This window comes from Xyrauchen texanus, chromosome 25 (genome assembly GCF_025860055.1).
Source record: "Xyrauchen texanus isolate HMW12.3.18 chromosome 25, RBS_HiC_50CHRs, whole genome shotgun sequence".
Classification (NCBI taxonomy): Eukaryota; Metazoa; Chordata; class Actinopteri; order Cypriniformes; family Catostomidae; genus Xyrauchen; species Xyrauchen texanus.
The window spans coordinates 2998276-3024683 of record NC_068300.1 but is presented as its reverse complement, the minus strand read 5'-3'; the positions used below and the strand labels follow the sequence as shown (position 1 = coordinate 3024683).

Genomic DNA, 26408 nt, shown 5'->3' with positions numbered 1-26408 from the left:
GGAAAGGCTTTGCAATGGCAAAATGGGGGCAAGAACATCTTGTTCAATGCAGAACCAGGTAGGGACTCTTTCAGGTGGAAGCGACCAATGACCAAATATCTGAGACTGAACGCATAATAATAAAACAGAATCTTGGGTAGGCCTAGCCCACCCCTATCAATCGGCCCATGCAGGTTATTAAAATGTAATCTGGGGTGCTTACCACTCAAAATAAAAGACTTCGCTATACTCTCAAATTGCTTCAATTAAGAGAGGGGGACAACTACAGGGAGAGACTAGCAGGTTGTTACATTTTGGAATAAAGTTCATTTTAATAACATTAACCTTCCCAATCGCCAATAAATGTAAATGAAGCCCACCTGACTACATCGCTCGAAAACACTTTTATTAAAGGGTCAAAATGAATTCCAACTAAATCAGACAAATTTGTTGGGAATAAAATACCCAAATACTTAATGCCCTGTTTACTTTGCATCCTGAGAACTTAAAAAGGAATCAATAATTCTGTGGAGACAAGGCATAGATATGGTACGTTCAGAGACAAATAATAAAACATAATCTGCGTAATGCTTCATTTAATGATTCAGTATAAACTTCTAGCAAAAGTGGAGCCAGTTCTGTAGCATAAGATTTGAAAAACTCAGCGGCAAAGCCGTCAGGCCCTGGAGCCTTGCCTATAGGCAGGGCCTTAATTACCTCATCAAGCTCCTCCAGCTTATCTCATTATCAAGAGAATCAGTCAGCAGTTTAGGGAGTTCTACTGGTTCCACAAAGTTTCTAACATCTTCATCAGTAGACGAACACGTGGAATTATAGAGATCAAAGTAGAATTCTTTAAAAGCATTATTAATATTAATGGCCGAGGTAAAAATTTCACCACCTACAGATTTCACTGAAGGAATGGTAGAAAGAGACTCTCTGCTTTATATATCTATTTTCCTGCTTTGTCCATCAACTTGCCCTGAAAAACCAAAACAAAATCATATTATATCTATATTTCAATTGAGTAAATTCTCTGAGGCCATCTGAATGCATCCGGTGCTTAAGCTCTGCCTCATCACTTTTAATATTTCCTTCCAACTCCACAAGTTCTTGTGCTTTGGATTTTTTGATGAATGAGGCATACTGCATGAGCTGGCCCCTAAGAACCGCCTTAAGTGCCTCCCAGGCCATACCATACTGAGGACCAGTTGGTCTCCATAAAAACATTGATTTCAGTCTTTAACATTTGTTCGAAATCAGGCTTTTGCAAAAGGGACACATTAAAGCGCCAACTGTATGATTTCTATTTCTCCGTATGTGGCAACACTTCCAAACTCACCAGGGCATGATCTGAAACTAAAATGTTTCCAATTGAGCAGTCTAAAACAGATGACATGAGGGATTTGGATATAAAAAAATCTATTCTATAACAAATCTTATGGACTGATGAAAACAAGTATAGTCCCTACAAGATGGGTTCAAAAGTCTTTGACATATCCTGTGAAGATAAATGAAAATAATTTTAATGGTAGATTAAATTGAACAGTGAGAGACAGAATAACAACAACAAAAATCCAGAAAAATGCATGTCAAAAATGTTATAAATTGAATTGCATTTTCATGAGGGAAATAAGTATTCGACCCCGTCTCAATCAGAGATTTCTGGCTCCCAGCTGTCTTTTATACAGGAAACGAGCTGAGAATATTTGCAAAAGGAAGAAACACAAAAGAACGGTCAATCTCCCTCGGTCTGGGGCTCCATGCAAGATCTCACCACGTGGAGTTGCGATGATCATGAGAACGGTGAGGAATCAGCCCAGAACTACACGGGAGGATCATGTCAATGATCTCAAGGCAGCTGGGACCATAGTCACCAAGAAGGACTGAAATCCTGCAGCGCCCGCAAGGTCCCCCTGCTCAAGAAAGCACATGTACAGGCCCGTCTGAAGTTTGCAATGAACATCTGAATGATTCAAAGGAGAACTGGGTGAAAGTGTTGTGGTCAGATGAGACCAAAATTGAGCTCTTTGGAATCAACTCAAATTGTGCTTTGGGGGTGTTTTTCTGCTAAGGGGACAGGACAACTTCACATCAAAGGGATGATGGACGGGGCCATGTACCGTCAAATCTTGGGTGAGAACCTCCTTCCCTCAGCCAGGGCACTGAAAATGGGTCGTGGATGGGTATTCCAGCATGACAATGACCCAAAACACATGGCCAAGGCAACAAAGGAGTGGCTCAAGAAGAAGCACATTAAGGTCCTGGAGTGGCCTAGCCAGTCTCCAGACCTTAATCCCATAGAAAATCTGTGGAGGGAGCTGAAGGTTCGAATTGCCAAACGTCAGCCTCGAAACCTTAATGACTTGGAGAAGATCCGCAAAGAGGAGTGGGACAAAATCCCTCCTGAGATGTGTGCAAACCTGGTGGCCAACTACAAGAAATGTCTGACCTATGTGATTACCAACAAGGGTTTTGCAATTCAATTGATAACATTTTTGACATGCGTTTTTCTGGATTTATTTGTTGTTATTCTGTCTCTCACTGTTCAAATTAACCTACCATTAAAATTATAGAATGTTCATTTGTTTGTCAGTGGGCAAACGTACAATATCAGCAGGGGATTTTCAGAGGATGCTACTCAATTTGGAAAAATTCCATCTTTGGGTTCATCTTTCCAACTATTTACTTAATCTTGTTGGATCTGAAGATGCTTTTTGCTCAGTGTGTCTACTTGGGCAATTATATTTACATGTCTATGTAGATTACTTGCTGCCCTGAAACTTTTCAAATGAAGAGCAGTTTTAGTTGTTTATCTCCAGTATGAATTCTCTCGTGTGTTTTCAGGTATTGTGACTGAGTGAAACTCTTTCCACAGTGTGAGCACTTGTAAGGTTTTTCTCCAGTATGAATTCTCTCGTGTGCCTTCAGGTATTGTGACTGAGTAAAACTCTTTTCACAGTGTGAGCACTTGTAAGGTTTTTCTCCAGTATGAATTCTCTCATGTGCCTTCAGGTATTGTGACTGAGTGAAACTCTTTCCACAGTGTGAGCACAGGTAAGGTTTTTCTCCAGTATGAATTCTCTCGTGTGATTTCAGGTATTGTGACTGAGGGAAACTCTTTCCACAGTGTGAGCGCTTGTAATGCAGCTTTCACAACGGACGCGAATAGCGCGTCAAATTCTCGCCTACCGCGTCTAGTTATACGCTTGACCACTTTGAATCCATTCGCGCGTCAAGAGCGAAATTGACGCGCGTAAAAAACAAAAGTTTGAAGCGAAATTTACGCGTGTCGCGCGTCGGAGGCTGAAACTCGTTGACGGCCATCTTTTTACAAGATGGCTGATGTTGATCGAGCATTAGTGGAGAGTCACCGCTCTGTATTTGCTCTGAGCAAATACAGAGCGTGACTCTCTCCACTAATGCAGTGGACAAATATTAAAGATTAATTTGTATTTACAACTTACCAGGTTGCCCAATCTCCTCACTGACCCTCTTCCAAGCGAGGTCCTTTTTGTTCCTGTCTCTGTAAAAATATGAAGTGGAATCGTACAATTCTGGGTGACTGCTTACAGCAAGAATTAATTTTTCCTCCATAAGTTAGCTGTCAGTGATTTTGGAATGAAAGATTCCGAGCGGGAGTTTACGTCACTTTACCTCCTGAGTGACAGCAGGCAGCTAGGCTCCTGATTGGTTAACGCGGCGCGAATTGACGCCAAAGTTCAGATTTTTCAACTCGGGCGGCAGACGCGAATTCGCGTCAAACGCGTGAATGCACAAAATGCACCATTCGCGCGTAACGCGCCAGACGCTCAATTCGCTCCATTCGTGCGAATGAGGCGTATTCGCGTCTACCGCGCCGCGCTCTACACCTCATTCGCGCCGCAGGAATTTTTTACGCGCGTAATGCGTCTTTGCATTGACTTAACATTGAAATCACTCGCGCCTGACGCGCTATTCGCGTCCGGTGTGAACGCAGCATAAGGTTTTTTTCCAGTATGAATTCTTTGGTGCTGTTTCATGCTGCCGGCTGTAGTAAAGATCTTTCCACATTCAAAGCACATATGAGCCCCCACACCGGTATGTATTTTCTGGTGCTTTTTCAAATAGGACAGTTGTGCAAAACGGTTTCCACAAAAATAACACTTGTAAGGCTTCTCATCTGTGTGAGTTTTCAGATGTTTTCTTAGGCTTGAATTCAAAACAAATGTTTTACCACACTTATCACATTTAAATGGTCTCACTCCAGAATGACAGCGGAGATGACCTTTGAGACAAACTGTATATGCAAAACTTTTCCCACACTGATGGCACGTGTAAGGTTTCTCACCAATATGAACTTTCATGTGTTTATTAAACCAGATCTTATTTGTGAAAATCTTTCCACACTGTGAGCAGGTGAAAGTATTTTTGGCTGTTTTTCTTTTACGCTTTTCTGGTGATAAATTCTTCTTAGTCTTTGAGCAACTCAAAGATTTTTCTCCAGATATAAAATCATGATGTTTCTGACACTGATGTTGGTCCTCCACTTTATTCAGTTCTTGACATTTCTCTTTCACTTCCATCAGATCTACAATAAACACAGTAAATAGACAAAAATCAATTCAAGAGGGAGAAATGTAACAACAAATTGAACATTAAATGTCAGAACACAACAAATGTCCAGTATTAATTAGTGTTTGCAGTGCAAGAGGTTTTTCTATATACTGTTTATTCTGCCTAATAACTGCATTTAATGATTATAGTCATCAAGGTTTGAAATTAACACCTGTCCACCCTAGAATCAGCAGTAGTGTGTATTTATATGGGTACTTCTAAACACTTGTGCCCTGTGTTCTGATGTCGCATTGCGCTGCTTAAAATGAATAAATTAAATAAATAATTTTAAACCCCCCCTACAACATCATAGCACAATAGATTGTGAACTTGATGGGCCCCAGATTCCCTAGTAATGATGAAAGCCTATAAATGTGCTTGCTGTGAAATATACTGTACAATGTGAATAGATCTTTAGGGCAGTGAGCCTTTTTTTAGACAACTTTTTTAGATCTTAGGCCACTTGACTTGGATTACGTGCACTTTACATTAAAGTTGTTCCTATATACAGTGATAACCATTTATGATGCCTACTTAAGAAGCCATAACATGCACTCGCATACTTCTTCCCAACATTGTTATAATTAATGTTTTGCTAGATTGGGTTTGTATTGTGTTAATTTGTTCTTTTGTGTAAAATGTAATGCATAGCTCTCTAATCTCTTATTATGTCAAGCAAACTCGACATAATAAGCCACAAGCTGGAAATTGAGGGAGCTCACTGATTCCGGCTCAGAGATCTGCTGGGGGAGACAGACCCCGATCGATCCTGGCCAAATTTATGAGATCATCCGATTAAGATCTTGTGTTGCACCAGGCGAGGAGCAAAGGAAACATTTCTTGGAAGAATCATAATATTTTCTTGTTCCTGGACTTTGCGAGTTCGACAAGAGAGAAACGCGATCGGTTCAGGGAATGCAAGAAACAAGCTGTGAATAGAAGCGAAGGTCGTTTTTTATACAAACAATGGGTGAATAAACCATTGGGTGTTTCTTATGTAAGTGGATCGACTCACTTTACAGTTACTCTATTGTAGGAGGAAGCTGTGTGCCATTTTTGTTTCTTTTTGCATTGACTCCACTTAGCGACTGGAGTTTGTTTTGTGAGTGGCCTTTTCCTTTGCATTGACGGAGGATCACTTTTAGTGATTTATTGAGAACAGACACTACGGATGGCCACAAATATCTACAAGCTCACATGTATTTTCTAAAGCCGACGTACTAAGTCATGGTACATACTTTTATGTGGCCCCCGAGTGAATTGACTTGACCATCGGGATGCCTGATTTGTTTCTTTTTGTGTTGGTTCCGCCTAGCCGCTGGAGCTTGTTTTGTGGAATAAAACTGCTTCGGGTCATTTGTGAATGATACTGTTTGTTTATTGTGCTTATGCCTTCTGCTGGCTGGGGTTTGTTTTGTGGAGTATTTTTACGGGATTTTGGAATTATTACGTCATCTGCTGAACTCATAACAGCTGGCTCACTGAACATTCGTCTGTCTGAGGAAACTAAACAGTTTTATATTGGCTGGAATTTGTTTTGTGGAGGATCACTTTGAGACATTTCGGTATGAATCTACACATTCTTTGTGTTCATTCTGCTTATTGGATTGTTTGGGGGGGTTCAGGGTTTGATTGTTTCACTAATGGGAAATGTAGTCTGTATAATCTTGTTTTTGACAATTAATTTTTTCTATTATTATTATCAAAATGTAAAATGTTAATATACGTGTATCTATGGGGCACCACATATAAAAAAGGAAGGTTATTTATTTTCTTAAAAGTAAGAAATATGATATAGTTTCTCCGCAGGACGCTGACAAATTGAGATATATCCAGCTGCAGACCCCAGTTTCAGAACCCCAGTGCCAGAACCTGAAGTGAGGGGTGGAGTTATTGACAATGAGACAAGCATGGCGGAGAGCATGGTGAGTTGTGTAACGTTTTTGACATCATGTGGTGAAAAATTATCGCATATATTAAGTTCAGCGTTTATCTGCTAAATATTTAATTTGTGCATAACTTTATCATCTTATTGAAGCTTGAATATGTTGTCATACTTTATTGTATTAAAAAAACAATTCTACGGATGGTTCGATACATTTTTGCGTGTTGTAAATGGGCCTTGCGGTGACGTTCTGAAGACATCTTGTGAAGGTGTTAAATTGTTTGCTCGATTCCAACAGCCATCTGCTCAGGGGTCCAGTGGAAGAGCCTCTTTTCATTCGAATGAATGAAGACGACAAGGAAAAGGCCCGCAACAATCTCCTGGAACAGTCAGAAGCTTCCAGAGAGCCCTTTCTATTTCATTTTGTGTTCAGGGATGACATGGAGTTATTTTTGCAAGAATGTAAGGACAAAATGGGCCTGAGAGTGAATTCCTCATTTGATACATTTTAAGTTTAATTTATACAGGATTGTCATGATAAAATGGGCCTAGGGGTGAATTGCTCATTTGTTGTATATATTTTTATTGTTTCTTTTAAAATTATGCTGAATTTTCTCTCTTTAAGTTTCAAGCATTATTTTTCACCATCATGATCAGGAAGTAACTCTCATAATACAATGAAACGGATAACTATATACAATTATATTACACAAGATCAATGTTTTAAAATGCTTATTTTACTGTACCTTAATGTATCATTATAACATACGTATAAAGTATGATGTTTCGTTTGTAATAAAAGCAAACTACGCTCCAAAACGTTAGGTGGCGCTACTCGGTTTAGAACGTAAGCTCCGCCACTCACTTCAAGTCTGGCGCTGGGGTTCTGAAACTGGGGTTCTGAAACTGGTGGTGTTGCAGGACTGCAGCTGGATACTATTGGACAAATTTGGGAAGATATGGGGTGGACATGTTTTCTATAGTGCTGGCTCAAGTAAGAGCAGGGGAGTCATTATATTGGTAAATAAATATCTACAATTCAAATGTCTCAAAGAGATTAAAGATAAATTAGGGAGAATAATTATTGTTTTAGAAAACAAGAGGTAAAGCAATGGTTACCTCTAAAGAAAGACATGCAGCCATCATCGCTTTGCATCAAAATGGCCTCACATGCAAGGAAATTGCTGCAAAGAATATTGCACCTGAAAGAACCATTTACCGGATCATCAAGAACTTCAAGGAGAGAGGTTCAACTGCAGTGAAGAAGGCTTCAGGACATCCCAGAGTGTTTAGCAAGCACCAGGACCATCTCCACCTGAGGAGTCAGCTATGGAGCTTGCTCAATATTGGCAGCAGGTTGGTGTGAGTGCATCTGCACGCACAGTGAGGCTAAGACTTTTGTACAATGACCCGTTATGAAGAAATGCAGCAAAGAAGCCACTTCTCTCCAAGAAAAACATCAAGGACAGACTGAAATTCTGCAGGAAGTACAAGGATTGGACAGCAGAAGACTGGTGCGAAGTTATTTTCTCTAATGAAGCCCCCTTCCGACTGTTTGGGACATCTGGAAAATTGATAGTCTGGAGAAGAAAAGGTGAATGCTACCATGAGTCCTGTGTCATGCCAAAAGTGAAGCATCCGGAGACCATCCATGTGTGGGGTTGCTTTTCATCCAAGAGAGTGGGCTCTCTCACAATTTTGCCCAAAAACACTGCCATGAATAAAGAGTGGTATCAAAATGTCCTGCAAGAGCAACTTCTCCCAAAGATCCAGGAACAATTTGGTGATGATCCGTGAATTGTCCAGCATGATGGAGAACCATGTAACAAGGCAAGAGTAATAATGAAGTGGCTTGGAGATCATTACATTGAAATTTTTGATCCGTGGCCAGGCAACTCCCCGGATCTTAATCCCATAGAGAACCTGTGGTCAATCCTCAAAAGGTGAGTGGACAAGCAGAAGCCCACAAATTGTGATCAACTCCGAGCACTAATAAGGCAAGAATGGATCGCCATCAGTCAGGATTTGTCCCAGAAGCTGATATCCAGCATGCCAGAGTGAATTGCAAAGGTTATGAACAACAAGGGTCAACACTGTAAATATTGACTCTTTGCATAAATTGAGTTATTGCCAATAAAATCCCTTAAAATTTATGAAACGCTTATCATTGTTTTCCAGTATACCATAGAAACATGTGAAAAAAATAATCTACAAATACTGAAGCAGCAAACTTTGCTAAACACATAATGTATGTCACTGCCAATACTTTTGGGCATAGCTGTACACACAGACGAAACAGTAGAAAAGCAGAAAAACCTGAAACACGTGGAATAAGCAATGTGAAGCAGGCTACAAACACTTGTGCAGCGTGCCATCAGCAACAGGAAGTCGACACACCCCGAGTGTAAAGGACCATTCCAGAGTTCTGTTCTCACTTCCAGCATTTTTCAGCACATACACAGGTTTGTGTGTACAGCAGCATTTCTTGTGTCATTCAGAATCCAAGATTTCTAACAGTTACACAACATGTACATTATATTCGGTACCTCAATGTGCATACTTTGATGCATGTATAGTGTGATACGTTGGTAAAGAGCTTCTGGATTTCAATGCTTTATTAAGGTTCATTTATCATGGGTCACAAACTCTTTATTATGCAACTAATCTATTTTAAGGCTATTCTATTTGTTAGGCTATTGTATTGATATTGGATGTTTCATTCATCATGTTTCCACCGATATAAAATTTCACACCAGTGTTTTCCCTTGTACAAAGTAAAACTGGTAACAGTGGCAGCCCTAATAATCATCCTTACTAAACTGCAGTAACACTAACTGGTAACTAGAATAGATTAATATTAAATCAGTTAAGAGTGAATATACTGCATAAGAAATCATTTTTATACTTTATAAGTTGTAGTTAAATGTGCTTAGGCTTTTAGTTAATTTTTTAAACAACAAATACTCAAATTTATTTAGAAATTAGGAGCAATCCATAGTCTCACCAATGGACAAGGCCGTCCACATGATGTAATAGAAAACATGACACATCGGACCAGGCGACCTTCTTCCACTGTTTCAAGGTCCACTTCTGTGAAGCCACATATACAGCAGGGTGTGATGCACTGATATTGTGACACATTCCTTCTGTAACCATCATTCAAAATTTTCTGTGACTTTTGTCAGTTCAGAACAGATGGGATAGCCTTCGTTGCCCTCGTGCATCGATGGTCCTTGGGCGCCCAACAGCCTTTTTCCGATTTGTGGTTTGTCCCTCCTCAGACCACTGTCGGTATGTACTCACCACTGCTGACTGGGAGCACCCCACAAGTTGTTTCACAGATGCTCTGACTCAGTCGTCTGACCATAACAATTTGGCCCTTGTCAAAGTCACTCGCGTCTTTACTCCTGCCTATTTCTCCTCCATTCAACATGTTGACAACGAGAACTGATTGTTGGCTTACCATTTAATCTACCCAAACCTTGACATGTGGCCTTGTTAGGAGATGAATAACGGTATTTATTTAAACTGTGAGTGGTCATAATGTTCTGGCTTATCGTTGTACATATCTGATAACATCTCAGTAAATGTAGTTTAGTGTTTCATGACCCTTTAAATACAGGTTGTGTTCTTCAATATGGTGGGTTGCCACTTGATATTAATTGAAAAATCTGTCCAATTGAGAACCTCTGGCTTAGAAATCAAACTAACAAAGTATAACGATAGAAGAATAATAGTGTACTTTATTCATTATTTGCATCTTTCTTTCTCTTAAGAGGGGCAAGCACAAATAATCACGTTTTCTTTTCTTTGTTCCCCGCTGCTACACTGTAGATCCAAATACGTGCAGCGCCGCAGGTAAAAAGCAGTGCAAAAAACGTCTAGGTTACATATGTAACCTCTGTTCCCCGATGGAGGGAACGAGACGTTGTTTCAGAGAAGCTACACTAGGGGTCTCTCGAGTGCCGAAATATGCCTCTGACTTATGAAAAAAGGCCAATAAGAACTTGGCAGACAGTATTTGCATACCCCACACCCGGACATATGGGTATTTAGGCGGGATGAATACGGGAGTTCATTCAGGATTTTTCTGAGGAGCCGGAAATGGTCCGGCCACAACAGTGGCTCGGTTCAGAGTCATGGCAGGGAGGACACAACGTCTCCTTCCCTCCATCGGGGATACATACGTAACCTAGACGTTCCCCTTCTGTCGCTCTCTCCACGTTGTGTCGGAGAAGCGACACTAGGGGTCCCACTTTAATCATGCCATGCGCTGAGCCGTGTACGTGAACTGCTGATACAGAAGCGGGCAGGTGTTCTTCTGTGCAAACGTGACCAACTGTATTCGGCTGCACGTACCCTTCCCCAATGCCCCATTAAGACATCAGGATCCTTCTGGTTACACTAGAGAGGGGAACAAGGTGATGCTTGCCAACCTGGGAACGGGCCAAGCCTGGCTGGGCCTCTTTTCTCTCTATGTTTCTTGCATAGAGCAATCACCTCCGGGGCCCTTACATGCATTAAGGGAAGAAGGTCTTACCCAGTTTCCTATTCTTTCAGGAGGAGAAGACCCTGCGGAGAACACACCTACCCTGCAGGGGAGGTAAAGGTGGCGAACACATCACATGGCCATCTTAGGGCCTATGTGGGAAGTTTGGCACGGTGGTAGATCCAGCCTCGGAGAGGGGGAGTTGCTACAGCACGGCGACTGAGGCAGCTGGGACTGCCTAAGGGAGACACGGGAGTCCACTCGCCTGTGGAGCACCTATTCCAGTACAGGGTAAGTACCCATAGTGGACTGGGTCGGCGAGTTCCTCCACTGAACTGCAGACCCAGAGGGCTGGGGAGGAATCAACCAGGGATCCGAGAAGTGGGACGCCCTGGGAAACAAGGCGCACTATTTTACCTCGGCTGAGGGAAAGGGCGCTAGGCACAAGCGATTCACCCAGTCAGTTCGTCAGCGTGTTACTGAGTTCTACGGGCTCGGGCCTGAGAAAACACGAGACGATACAGACTCAACCCGGAGATTGTAATATCTCGTGAAGGTATTGGGTGTTGCCCACCCTGCTGCTCTACAAATGTCTGCTAGGGAGGTGCCCCTGGCCAGTGCCCACGAGGACGCGACACTTCTAGTTGAGTGTGCTCGGACCCGCAAGGGGAGTTGCATGGCCTGGGTGTGATAAGCCAAAGTAATGGCGTCGACAACCCAGTGGGCGAGCCTCTGTTTGGAGAAAGCATTCCCTTTCTGCTGTCCCCCAAAGCAGACAAAGAGCTGCTCAGAACGTCTAGAGCTCTGCGTGCGGTCCAAATAGGTACGCAAAGCACGTACTGGACACAGCAACGAAAGGGCTGGGTCTGCCTCCTCCCGAGACAGCGCTTGCAGGTTCACTACCTGATCTCTGAAGGGTGTGGTAGGAACCTTGAGCACGTAGCCCGGTCGCGGTCTTAGGATCACGTACATGTCTGCCGGACCGAACTCCAGGCAAGTGTCGCTGACAGAGAACGCTTACAGGTCCCTGACCCTCTTGATGGAAGTGAGTGCGATCAGCAGGGCAGTCTTGAGAGAGAGGGCCCTAAGTCCAGCTGAGTCTAGCGGTTCGAAGGGGGGTCTCTGGAGGCCCGTGAGGACCACTGAGAGATCCCAAGAGGGAACTAGGCCTGGCCGGGAGGGATTTAACCTCCAGGCGCCTCTCGGGAACCTGATGATTAAGTCGTGCTTACCCAGAGACTTACCATCTACAGTATCGTGGTGAGCCGCGATGGAGGCGACATACACTTTGAGGGTGGAAGGCGACAGCCTCCCATCCAACCTTTCCAGTAGGAACAGAAGCACTGACCTAACGGCGCGTCTCTGCGGGTCTTCGGCTCGGGAAGAACACCAATTTGCGAACAGGCACGAACAGGGCTTAAAGGTGCCTGGTAGAAGGAGCTCTGGCTTGGTTGATTGTGTCCACAACGGTCGTTGGTAGACCGGCTAGCTCTTCCGCATCCCGTCCAAGGGCCAGACGTGGAGGTTCCAGAGGTCTGGGTGTGGGTTCCAGAGCGTGCCCCGTCCCTGAGAGAGGAGGTCCTTCCTCAGGGGACTTCGCCAGGGAGGAGCTGTCACGAGAAGCGTGAGGTTCGAAAACCAAGTCCGAGTGGGCCAGTAGGGGGCCACTAAGGTGACTTGCTCCTCGTCCTCCCTGACCTTGCACAGCACCTGTGCAAGAAGGCTCACTGGGGGAATGCGTACTTGCATAGCCCCGTGGGCCAGCTGTGTGCCAGAGCGTCTGCCCCGAGGGGAGCCTGAGTGGGCAATGGGAGGTTTCTTGGGAGGCAAACAGGTCTACCTGGGCCTTGCCGAATCGTTCCCAAATCAGCTGGACCGACTGGGGGTGAAGCCTCCACTTGAGTCGCTGATGGCTCCAAAGGAGGAGACGACGGGCGAGTCGTGACATGTGGTGGGAGCGTACGCCGCCTTGGCGATTTATGTACGCCACCACTGCGGTGCTGTCTGACCTGACTAGGACATGTTTGTCCCGAACTAACGGGAGGAACTTCCTGAGGGCAAAGAAAACAGTCAGCAACTCTAGGCAGTTGATGTGCCAGCGCAGCGGGGCCCCTTTCCAACGGCCCGCGGCTGCGTGCCCGTTGCACATGGCGCCCCAACCCGATCTGGTGGCATCGGTCGTGACCAGGATGCGTCGGGACACCTGCTGCCAGGGTACTCCTGCCCGTAGAAAGCAGAGGTCTGTCCAGGGTTTGAGTGTTTGGAGGCAGGCGGTGGTGATCATTACCTGGTGCATGCCGCGGCGCCATGCTCATCTCGGGACTTGAGTCTGGAGCCAGTGCTGAAGTGGTCTCATATGCATCAACCCCAGCGGCGCGACCGCCGCGGAGGACGCCATATGCCCCAAGAGCCTTTGGAAAAGTTTTAAAGGGACCATTGTGCCTGGCTTGAAGGAAGCGAGCACGATCAGCACCGACTGAGCACGCTCGTTGGTGAGACATGCTGACATTTAGACTAACTCCATGCCGAGAAAACAGATGCTCTGAACTGGGGCGAGCTTGCTCTTTTCCCAGTTGACCTGAAGCCCCAAATGGCTGAGGTGCCTGAGCACCTGGTCTCTGTGAGCGCATAGTAATGCTTGCAAGTGTGCCAGGATGAGCCAGTCGTCGAGGTAGTTGAGTATGCGGATGCTGGCTTCTCAGAGCGGGGAAAGGGCTGCCTCTGCGACTTTCGTGAAGACGCGAGGGGACAGAGACAGGCCGAAGGGGAGGACTTTGTACTGATACGCCTGGCCGTCGAACGCGAACCGTAGGAAGGGTCGGTGTCGCGGCAAAATTGAGACGTGAAAGTACGCATCCTTCAGGTCTACCGCTGCGAACCAATCTAGATGCCAGACGCCAGTCAGAATCTGTCTTTGCGTGAGCATTTTGAACAGGAGTTTCAGCAGAGCCCGGTTGAAAACTCGCAGGTCCAAGATCAGTCGTAAGCCGCCGCCTTTCTTGGGTACAATGAAGTAAGGGCTGTAGAAACCCTTCTTCATTTCGGTTGGAGGGACAGGCTCTATCGCGTCTTTGAGTAAAAGAGTGGCGATTTCCGTGCGCAGGGAAATGGCATGCTTGCCGTGTACTGCGGAAAAGAGACAAAGGAAATAGCTCTTTTATTGAGAATGTGGGTACCGCAGCCCCTGTTAGGGGGTGCGGCAAATGAAAAAAAAACAAGATTCTCCTCATGGCCCTCCACCAGGGGACAGAGCGGTCTTACCACCTCCGGAGCTAACGTCTTGGACTCTGGGTCGACTGTCTCAGGAGCGCCTGGGAGCCCTCTGGGTCCTCGAGGGGGTCCGTGTGACAGGGGGCGTGTACCGCCTGCGGGGTGCTCGACGCTAGGTCTGAGAGCTAGGCCCGGGTTGAGGCGGAGCAGAGTCTGGTTTCTTAGCCTCAGGGGGATGCCCTCAGCGAGTAGGCGGGGCATGGCCCATGGCGACAGTCTTGCGGCGGGGCACAATGTGAGAAATCGACTCCGTCTGCTTTTTCACCGTGGAGAACTGTTGGGCGAAGTCCTAGACTGTGTCGCCGAAGAGGCCGATCTGGGAGACAGGGGCGTTCAGGAAGCGAGTCTTGTCAGCTTCACGCATCTCGACTAAGTTCAGCCAAAGGTGACGTTCCTGGACCACTAGTGTGGCCATCGCCTGTCCGAGTGACTGCGCTCTGACCTTCGTCGCCCTCAGCGCGAGGTCGGTCGCTGAGTGCAGTTCCTGCAGCACATCGGGATTAGGGCCACCCCCGTGCATGTTACTAAGCGCCTTGGCCTGGTGGACTTGCAGGAGGGCCATGGCGTGCGTGGCGGAAGGGGCGCGTGCCGGGGAGCGGGAGGTCCGAGGGGGTCCCCAAATCGCCCCCAGCGCCAGCCGCACCGTCCTCAATCCTATGGGAAGAAGGAGCAATGCGGGGGGCGGCTGGAGTGGCTTGCTCTCGGTTGAAAGCAAGCCACGACCGCAACGTTGTCATGGTCATATTCTCGCAGTGAGAACATGAACCATCCAGAAACCCAGCCTCAGTGTGATCGCTGCCCAAACACACGAGACAATGCATGTGGCCGTCTGAAGCAGAGAGCACTCTACCGCAACCAGGAATAACAAAGGGGCAGAAAGGAATCTTGAAAAAGACGCGTCTTGAAAAGGACGTTCAACGTTGCTGTGTTTTTGCTCTTTTAGAGGAAATTACTCTTTTAAATAAAATCACTCTTTTATAGAAACTCTTTCGAGTTTTGTCTGCGCTGTCGAAGCGCCTAGGGGCAACAATGCACAGCCTTGCACAGAGAAGGAGAAAGCCGCTGTTATGCGCCGTCAGATCCAACAGCATGCAGATCGTCAGAGGTATACATGGAAACTTGGTGTGTGTGTGTAACTCGCAGCAGACTGCATACACGACCATCGGCTCCGAAGAAATTTTCTGAATGGACTCCCGTATTCGCCCAGCCTAAATACCCGTATGTCCGGGGGCGGGGTATGCAAATACTCTCTGCCAACTTCTCATTGGCCTTTTTTCATAAGTCAGAGGCATATTTCGGCACTCAAGAGAGACCCCTAGTGTCGCTTCTCCGACACAATGTGGAGAGAGCGACAGAAGGGGAACACTGTAGTACATGCACCTTTTTAAACTGAGCACTTAAACAAAAATAAAAACAACAGGGATCTGTTTTGAATATAAATGACTTGTAAAATTACAGTTGATTGATATAAATTATTAAAGGAAGAAACATACCTGAAGAAAAATAATCATCTTCTTCTCCCTGTTGTTCCTCTACTGTGTTCTCTTCTTTTATCTCCTCTTGCTTCTCTTCGATCTTCACTGGTGTCATCAGCATCTGCTGTTCTCTAGCGTTACAGAAAGAAGTCAGAGTTTCTGTGGAGGTTTGATCATCACCATCATCTTCATTACTCTGTTGTTCCTCTACTTTGTTTTCTCCTCTCATCTTCATCAGGTTCTTGCAGTCCAGCAGCTTCACTGAACACATCTTCACTGGTATCTGCAGCATCTGCTGTTCTCCAGCGTTACAGACAGAAGTCAGAGACTCTGTGGAGGTTTGATCATCACCATCATCACTCTGTTGTTCCTCTACTTTTATCTCCTCCTGTTTCACTGCGATCGTCACTGGTATCTGCAGCATCTGCTGTTCTCCAGCGTTACAGACAAAAGTCAGAGACTCTGTGGAGGTTTGATCATCACCATCATCTTCATTACTCTGTTGTTCCTCTACTTTTATCTCCTCCTGTTTCACTTCGATCGTCACTGGTATCGGCAGCATCTGCTGCTCTCCAGCGTTACAGACAAAAGTCAGAGACTCTGTGGAGGTTTGATCATCACCATCATCTTCATTACTCTGTTGTTCCTCTACTTTTATCTCCTCCTGTTTCACTTCGATCTTCACTGGTGTCTGCAGCATTTGCTGTTCTCCAGCGTTACAGACAGAAGTCAGAGACTCTGTGTAGTTTTGATCACCCCGATTACAGTCAGTAGAACAGATTAAAGTGAGCTGTGAGTCCTGTGTGTCTCTGGATCTCTGTTTAGAGAGTTTGTCCAGCAGTCGCTGTGGTGTGGACTGATCTCTGCCGCTCCACACTGAATCCTGACATTCTGTGGAGGTCCCATCAGTCACACACACTGAAGATTGACAGGAAACCTTTTCCAGCTCCTGACAAACACAACACAATCACATCTGTACCGTTCATCATATCACATCATTTAAAAGCTTACAATCTCAACTTTAAGAATGAAATGAATGTTTAACCTGTAACCCGTTGTCTCTCTCCATCAGTTTTGTCTTCAGTGACGTCACCTCTTTCTTCAGCTGAGAGATTTTTGTGCTGAAATCATCAATATCCAGCATGGACAGATCAGTTCCTACTGATTTACTGTAGATCACATCCACCTGCTCTCATGATGAACATCTAAACACAAAAACATCATCATTACAATGGACTGACATTCATCACTCAAAAACATTATTATAGGATTATAAACAGCTCTGTTAAATAACTCATATGATAGCCTATAAATATAAAGGTGTATGTGGAGTTTGGTTTCATTCTCCTGACATCAGGAATATTATAAATTATAACAGGCTTTATTTAACATATAACATCTTTGAACTACCCGATTTAATTTAATACCCGATCCTTCTAAAAGCTTCAGTATCGGATCAGTGCATCCCTACCTTTAAGCAGCTAGGAACATTTCAGAAAATTATGTCAAGCCTTTAAGACAATTAGCTTCTAATAGGAGTTGACTGAATTGGAGGTGTACCTGTGTATTTACTTTAAGGCCTACCTTCAAAGTCAGTGCCTCTTTGCTTGACATCATGGGAAAATCAAAAGAAATCAGCCAAGACTGGTTCATCCTTGGGAGCAATTTCCAAACACATAAAGGTACCACGTTCATCTGTATAAACAATACTACGCAAGTATAAACACAATGGGACCACGCAGCCACCATACCGCTCAGGAAGGAGACGCATTCTGTCTCATAGAGATGAACATAGTTTGGTGCAATTAGTGCAACTATATCCCAGAACAACAGCAAAGGACCTTGTGAAGACGCTGGAGGAAACAGGTAGACAAGTATCTATATCCACAGTAAAACGAGTCCTATATCGATATAACCTGAAAGGCTGCTCAGCCAGGAAGAATTCACTGCTCCAAAATCGCCAAAAAAAGCCAGACTACAGTTTGCAAGTGCACATGTGGACAAAGATCTTGAAATTTACTCTGATCTGATGAAACAGAAATGTAACTGTTTGGTCAAAATGATCATTGTTATGTTTGGAGGAAAAAGGGTGAGACTTGCAAGCCGAAGAACACCATCCCAACCATGAAGCATGGGGGTGGCAGCATCATGTTTTGGGGTGCTTTGCTGAAGGAGGGACTGGTGCACTTCACAAAATAGATGGCATCATGAGGAAGGAAAATTATGTGGATATATTGCAGCGATATATCAAGAGATCATCCAGGAAGTTAAAGCTTGGTTGCAAATAGACAATGATCCCAAATATACCTCCAAAAAGTGTGTGACAAACCCGACTCAGTTACACCAGTTCTGTCTGGAGGAATGAGCAACAATTCCAGCAACTTACTGCGAGAAGCTTATGGAAGGATACCCAAAATATCTGACCCAAGTTAAACAATTTAAAGGCAATACTAGCAAATACTAACAGTAATACTTACATAAAGTGTATGTAAACTTCTGACCCACTGGGAATGTGATGAAAGAAATAAAAGCTGAAATAAATAATTCTCTCTACTATTATTCTGACATTAACATATTAAAATAAAGAAATGATCCTAACTGACCTAAGACAGGGAATGTTTTCTATGATTAAATGTCAGGATTTGTGACATTAAATTTGTGAGTTTAAATGTATTTGGCAAAGGTGTATGTAAACTTTTAACTTCAACTGAACATACTTGAGACTATTTATTATACGTGAAGCATTACTCGCACTGTTATGGATTGGTCTTAATGGCATACCTGCATGGATCCGATACTGCAAACATATCCACGTCATGACACTTCCAGGAGAACCAACACAAATATCTCGTATCATGCACCGGTTATCGATAAGTGCATGGAGATCAAATAAAAGGCCACTCTTTGCAATTAATTTAATTGCTGCAACTATCCGTACATTTATTAAAGTTGCCTTTCCTAACCATTCAAAATAATAGACGGCAGTCATTGAATTAGCTTACAATACAAAAAACTATATTTTTGTAAACTAAGATGTTTTAAATTAAAAATAAATACACAATACTGGGAGAAAAACAGCAGTGTGCATTTTTGGAACACTAACAGCCCAATTCTATAAAAACTCTATAATTTAACACATTGGAACTCTGTTTTAAAACTACATTTTTTAATTATGTTCAAGTGTGAAATGCTCTTTTTCTATATAGTTTTATTATCTTCCGTCAGCTCCACTGATAAAGTTAGTAACGTTTTCTGCATTAAAACATTTTTCACCCTCTCTCTGGCCTGACATTGATCAAGTTTTGTGTTATATTTACCATGATTTTACTACAGTATCCATATTTTAACAGTGATATTAAAAGTGACACGATAATAATAATACAGGAAAATGAAAACTGGTTAATTCTGTGTTATTATGGTTTTACCATAAATATCATAGTTTAACTGGTTACTGTAGTAATTTAATCATGGTATTTGATTAAAAAAAACACTGAAGCTAAAAAAAAAATCACGACTACAGTAGTTACCATGACAGTGTGATGTTTTTGGTCTGAAACATGGTTTTGCTATAGTAATATTGTAGTAAACATGACTGAGGTGGGACATGTTTGTTTTAGTATTTTTGGGACAAAACCATGTTTTAATAAAGATTATTCATGGTTAATCTTGTGATTACTTTGGTTTTATTACAAATACAATGATTAAACTACCTCAGAAATCAGTTAAACTACAGTTATTGTAGTAAAACCATAATAATCACTATATTATGATTTTAAACCACAGAATTCGGTTTCCTGTAGTATTATAGTTTCACTACGGATATAATGGTTAAATATAGTTAGGCCTACTGTAGTAAAATCATGGTAAATGTATTGCGAGGGAAAGTAAAACTATTTCAGAAAACAAATTCCCCCTGAAGGGGCTCCGAAGTTTTTTGTGTATTTCTCCGTCACAAACGACGATAATAATCTTGTATTACGATCATTAAAACCCCAAAGAGAGAAAAACAACATGCACAGATATACACAAACATAAACTCACAAATGAAGATAAACACATTCAAACACTTACACATAAATTCTTCTTCTTGTGTTTAATGGCGCTTCTGCGTCTCCTACTGGACTGGAGTGTTGACGCGCTCAAGTATCACTGGCTGCAGCTTGCAGAACGGGGCGGGGCTACATATCGGGCGGGCTACTATGATTTTTGAGCTATATCTCCTAAGTGATATGCTTTCATTAAAATCTGTAATTCAAAAAGTAGCAATTTCAAGCCTTCATTATAATGCATGTTTAGAGAAATTCATTAAATTAACGATAACATGTTTTTTTTTATATATATCACCATATATTGAAAATGAAAAAAGTGTATTAGAATGGTTGTAATATATAAAAAAATTATATATATAAAAAAGAAAGTAGGACAGAAAGAATTAAAATTATTATCAGAGCTGCTGAAAAGTACTTGGAATTAGTGGATGTTAATGTTTATATGATAAACGAAAGGCTTATAATGCAAACAGCAAACAGTCAGACAGTAAACAGTCAGGCAGCATGTGGTGGTTCATAATGGTATTTACGATCCTGCAATGGAATGCAAGAAGTTGAATTGCTAGCGGACAAAAATGTAAGAAATTCATAACAAATCAAGAAAATGATCCTGACATTATATGCGTACAAGGAACATGGTGTACAGTTCTGCATCTAAAACATTACTTTTAAAAGTTGAGGCACTGCAATCACAAGCAATGAGAATATGTTGTGGAGCAATAAGATCATCTCCAATAACAGCAGTACAAGTAGAGATGAACGAAATGCCTCTAGAAATTAGAAGGCTCAAATTAAAGACGAGATATTGGATTAATATAAAAGGTCATTCAGATAGTCATCCAGTTAAGAAAGTCTTGAATAATTGCTGTTAATACGAATATAAAAAATCAACAAGTTTTGGATGGACAGCTAATATGGAGGCACAAAGCATAGGAGTTAGTGATATCAACAGTTCCCCTTCTGTGGCTATGTCAGCAATACCTCTGTGGCTTTTCCCTATGCATCTAGTGGACCTACAGTTGTATGAAGAGAAACATAACAAGGAAAGAAATGTGTTGGAAAGTGTAACAGTACATCAATATATTGATCAAACATATTATAATGCAGTGCAAATTTATACAGATGGATCAAAGGACCCAGATTCTGGATTTACTGCAGCAGCAGTTTACATACCTAATTTTAAAGTTAAAATTTCAAAGAGGATCACTAACCTTATTTAGGTATTTACTTCTGAATTAATAGCAATATTCCTAGCTCTTCAATGGCTTGAGGAAATACAACCTACAAGGTCAGTGATATGCACAGATTCACTTTCAGCTATCAGTAGCTTGTCAAGTGGCATATCAGTAGCAAGACAAGATTTGATATAAAACAATCTGGGCTTATTGTACATTTTTTGTGGGTACCATCACATGTGGGTGTTAAAGAAAACGAGGAGGCAGACCATCTGGCTAAACAGGCTTTGAATCATTCTCAAATTGACATACAAGTATCATTTAGTAAAACGGAAGTTAAAGGAATTATAGCGAATGAAATAAGAAAGATATGGCAGAAAGAATGGGATAGTGGAATTAAAGGAAGACACTTGCATCATATTCAAAAAATAGTTGGTCTAGAAAGAAGAAAATTTGGAAACAGGAAATAGGACGTTTTAATTTCTAGAATGCGTATTGGACATTGTGCATTAAATAAGTGTTTGTATAGAATAGGGAAACACGAGAATGGTAAATGTGATAAATGTGGTCTAGAAGAATCTGTAGAACATGTAATTATAAAATGTGATGCATATGAAAGAGTAAGATTACATCTAACTCAAGCTTTAAGATCTTTGGGAGTAAATGACATATCTCTTCAGGTTTTGCTAGGAAATGGCCCAAAGCAATCAAGAATTTATCAAGAATTATTTAATTTCTTAAAAGATACAAGATTGATTAATAGATTATAAGATAGGTTTTTTTTCCTCTCCCCTTTCTCCAACTTTCCAACCATTTAGCGCTCCACACTCCAATCCAGTAGGTGGCGGGAAAGCACCATTTAAGTTGGATTGCCAACCGCCATAAAACAACAATAGAAGAAGAAGAAGAAGAAGAAGAATTTATCTGTAAGTGTTTGAATGTGTTTATCTTCATTTGTGAGTTTATGTTTGTGTATATCTGTGCATGTTGTTTTTCTCTCTTTGGGGTTTTAATGATCGTAATACAAGATTATTATCGTCGTTTGTGACGGAGAAATACACAAAAAACTTCGGAGCCCCTTCAGGGGGAATTTGTTTTCTGAAATAGTTTTACTTTCCCTCGCAATACATTTACCATGATTTTACTATAGTAACTATATTTAACCATTATATCCGTAGTGAAACTATAATACTACAGGAAAACGAATTCTGTGGAGAACTTGTTTCGTGTGATTATTATGGTTTCACTACAATAACTGTGATTTCTGAGGTAGTTTAATCATTGTATTTGTAATAAAACCAAAGTAATCACAAGATTAACTATGAATAATCTTTATTAAAACATGGTTTTGAAACATAAAAAACCATTAAAACATAAATACTAAAACAAACATATCCCACCTCAGTCATGTTTACTACAATATCACTATAGTAAAACCATGTTTCAGACCAAAAACATCACACTGTCATGGTATCTACTGTAGTAAAGCCAAGATTTTTTTTTTTAGCTTCCGTGTGTTTTTTTAAAAAAAAAAATCAAATACCATGATTAAATTACTACAGTAACCACAGTTAAACTATGATATTTATGGTAAAACCATAATAACACAAAATTAACCAGTTTTCATTTTCCTGTATTATTATTGTGTTGTCACTTTTAATATCACTGTTAAAATATGGATACTGTAGTAAAATCATGGTAAATATAACACAAAACTTGATCCATGTCAGGCCAGAGAGAGGGTGAAAAATGTTTTAATGCAGAAAACGTTACTAACTTTATCAGTGGAGCTGATGGAAGATAATAAAACTATATAGAAAAAGAGCATTTCACACTTGAACATAATTAAAAAATGTAGATTTAAAACAGAGTTCCAATGTGTTAAATTATAGAGTTTTTATAGAATTGGGCTGTTAGTGTTCCAAAAATGCACACTGCTGTTTTTCTCCTAGTATTGTGTATTTATTTTTAATTTAAAACCGTCTTTGTTTACAAAAATATATTTTTTTGTATTGTGGGCTAATTCAATGACTGCCGTCTATTATTTTGAATGGTGAGGAAAGGCAACATTAATAAACGTACGGATAGTTGCAGCAATTAAATTAATTGCAAAGAGTGGCCTTTTATTTGTTCTCCATGCACTTATCGATAACCGGTGCATGATACGAGATATTTGTGTTGGCACTCCTGGAAGTGTCATGACGTGGATATGTTTGCAGTATCGGATCCATGCAGGTATGTCATTAAGACCAATCCATAACAGTGCGAGTAATGCTTCACGTATAATAAATAGTCTCAAGTATGTTCAGTTGAAGTTAAAAGTTTACATACACCTTTGCCAAATACATTTAAACTCACACATTTAAATGTCACAAATCCTGACATTTAATCATAGAAAACATTCCCTGTCTTAGGTCAGTTAGGATCATTTCTTTATTTTAAGAATGTTAATGTCAGAATAATAGAGAATTATTTATTTCAGCTTTTATTTATTTCAGCTTTTATTTCTTTCATCACATTCCCAGTGGGTCAGAAGTTTACATACACTTTGTTAGTATTTGCTAGTATTGCCTTTAAATTATTTTTTCAGGAGTGGTGGTGGTGTAGTGGGTTAAAGCACATAACTGTAAATCAGAAGGTCGCTGGTTCGATCCCCACGTCCACCACTATTGTGTCCTTGAGCTAGACACTTAACTCCAGGTTGCTCCGGGGGGATTGTCCCTGTAATAAGTGCACTGTAAGTCGCTTTGGATAAAAGCGTCTGCCAAATGCATAAATGTAAATGTAAATTGTTTAACTTGGGTCAGATATTTTGGGTATCCTTCCATAAGCTTCTCACAATAAGTTGCTGGAATTGTTGCTCATTCCTCCAGACAGAACTGGTGTAACTGAGTCGGGTTTGTAGGCTTCCTTGCTCACATAAGCTTTTTGGAGGTATATTTGGGATCGTTGTCTATTTGACCGAGCTTTAACTTCCTGGCTGATGTCTTGAGATATTGCTTCAATATATCCACATAATTTTCCTTCCTCATGATGCCATCTATTTTGTGAAGTGCACCAGTCCCTCCTTCAGCAAACACCCCACAACATGATGCTGCCACCCCCATGCTTCATGGTTGGGATGTTGTTCTTCGGCTTGCAAGTCTCGCCCTTTTTCCTCCAAACATAACAATGATCATTTTGACCAAACAGTTACATTTCTGTTTCATCAGATCAGAGTATATTTCAAGATCTTTGTCCCCATGTGCACTTGCAAACTGTAGTCTGGCTTTTTTATGGCGATTTTGGTGCAGTGGATTCTTCCTGGCTGAGCAGCCTCCCAGGTTATATCGATATAGGACTCGTTTTACTGTGGATATAGATACTTGTCTACCTGTTTCCTCCAGCGTCTTCACAAGGTCCTTTGCTGTTGTTCTGGGATATATTTGCACTAATTGCACCAAACTATATTCATCTCTATGAGACAGAATTCGTCTCCTTCCTGAGCGGTATGTTGGCTGCGTGGTCCCATTGTGTTTATACTTGCGTAGTATTGTTTATACAGATGAACGTGGTACCTTTATGTGTTTGGAAATTGCTCTCAAGGATGAACCAGTCTTGGCTGATTTCTTTGTATTTTCCCATGATGTCAAGCAAAGAGGCACTGACTTTGAAGGTAGGCCTTAAAGTAAATACACAGGTACACCTCCAATTCAGTCAACTCCTATTAGAAGCTAATTGTCTAAAGGCTTGACATAATTTTCTTAAATGTTCCTAGCTGCTTAAAGGTAGGGATGCACTGATCCGATACTGAAGCTTTTAGAAGGATCGGGTATTAAATTAAATCGGGTAGTTCAAAGATGTTATATGTTAAATAAAGCCTGTTATAATTTATAATATTCCTGATGTCTGGAGAATGAAACCAAACTCCATATACACCTTAATATTTATAGGCTATCACATGAGAAACAAAGTTATTTAAAAGAGCTGTTTATAATCCTATAATAATGTATTTCTGTTTGATGAATGTCAGTCCATTATAATGATGATGTTTTTGTGTTTAGATGTTCATCTTGAGAGCAGGTGGATGTGATCTGCTGTAAATCAGTAGGAACTGATCTGTCCATGCTGGATATTGATGATTTCATCACAGAAATCTCTCAGCTGAAGAAAGAGGTGACGTCACTGAAGACAAAACTGATGGAGAGAGACGACAGGTTACAGGTTAAACATTCATTTCATCCTTAAAGTTGAGATTGTAAGCTTTCAAGGGATATGATATGATGAACGGTACAGATGTGATTGTGTTGTGTTTGTCAGGAGTTGGAAAAGTTTTCCTGTCAATCTTCAGTGTGTGTGACTGATGGGACCTCCACAGAATGTCAGGATTCAGTGTGGAGCGGCAGAGATCAGTCCATACCACAGCGACTGCTGAACAAACTCTCTGAACAGAGATCCAGAGACACACAGGACTCACAGCTCACTTTAATCTGTTCTACTGATGGTAATCAGGGTGATCAAACCCCCACAGAGTCTCTGACACCAGCGGAGATTGAAGTGAAGCTGGAGGAGATAAAAGAAGAAAACACAGCAGAGGAACAACAGAGTAATGAAGATGATGGTGATGATCAAACCTCCACAGAGTCTCTGACTTCTGTCTGTAATGCTGGAGAACAGCAGATGCTGCAGACACCAGTGAAGATGTGTTCAGTGAAGCTGCTGGACTGCAGGAACCTGATGAAGATGAGAGGAGAAATCAAAGTAGAGGAAAAACAGAGTAATGAAGATGATGGTGATGATCAAACCTCCACAGAGTCTCTGACTTCTGTCTGTAATGCTGGAGAACAGCAGATGCTGCAGACACCAGTGAAGATCGAAGTGAAGCAGGAGGAGATAAAAGTAGAGGAACAACAGAGTGGTGATGATGATGATGATCAAATCTCCACAGAGTTTCTGACTTTTGTCTTTAACGCTGGAGAACAGCAGATGCTGCAGACACCAGTGAAGATCGAAGTGGAGCTGGAGGAGATAAAAGTAGAGGAACAACAGAGTGGTGATGATGATGATGATGATCAAATCTCCACAGAGTTTCTGACTTCTGTCTGTAACGCTGGAGAACAGCAGATGCTGCAGATACCAGTGAAGATCGAAGTGAAGCAGGAGGAGATAAAAGAAGAGAACACAGTAGAGGAACAACAGGGAGACGTAGATGATTATTTTTCTTCAGGTATGTTTCTTCCTTTAATAATTTATATTTTCATGTCAATCAACTGTCATTTTACAAGTCATTTATATTCAAAACAGTTCCCTGTTGTTTATATTTTTGTTTAAGTGCTCAGTTTAAAAAGGTGCAAGTACTACAGTGTTTTTTTGCACTGCTTTTTACCTGCGGCGCTGCACGTATTTGGATCAACAGTGTAGCAGCGGGGAACAAAGAAAATAAAAAGTGATGATTTGTGCTTTCCTCATCTTAAGAAATAGAAAGCTGCAAATAATGAATAAAGTACACTT

General features: G+C 41.8%; 1 protein-coding gene and 1 pseudogene across 1 annotated transcript in view; one reads left to right on the top strand and one right to left on the bottom strand.

Moving 5' to 3' along the window:
• LOC127618929 (zinc finger protein 271-like) overlaps positions 1-16893 on the bottom strand; it is a 173612-nt pseudogene extending 156719 nt beyond the window's left edge.
• LOC127618552 (zinc finger protein 271-like) overlaps positions 1-26408 on the top strand; it is a 125056-nt gene that overhangs the window by 88459 nt on the left and 10189 nt on the right. The window lies entirely within an intron of this gene.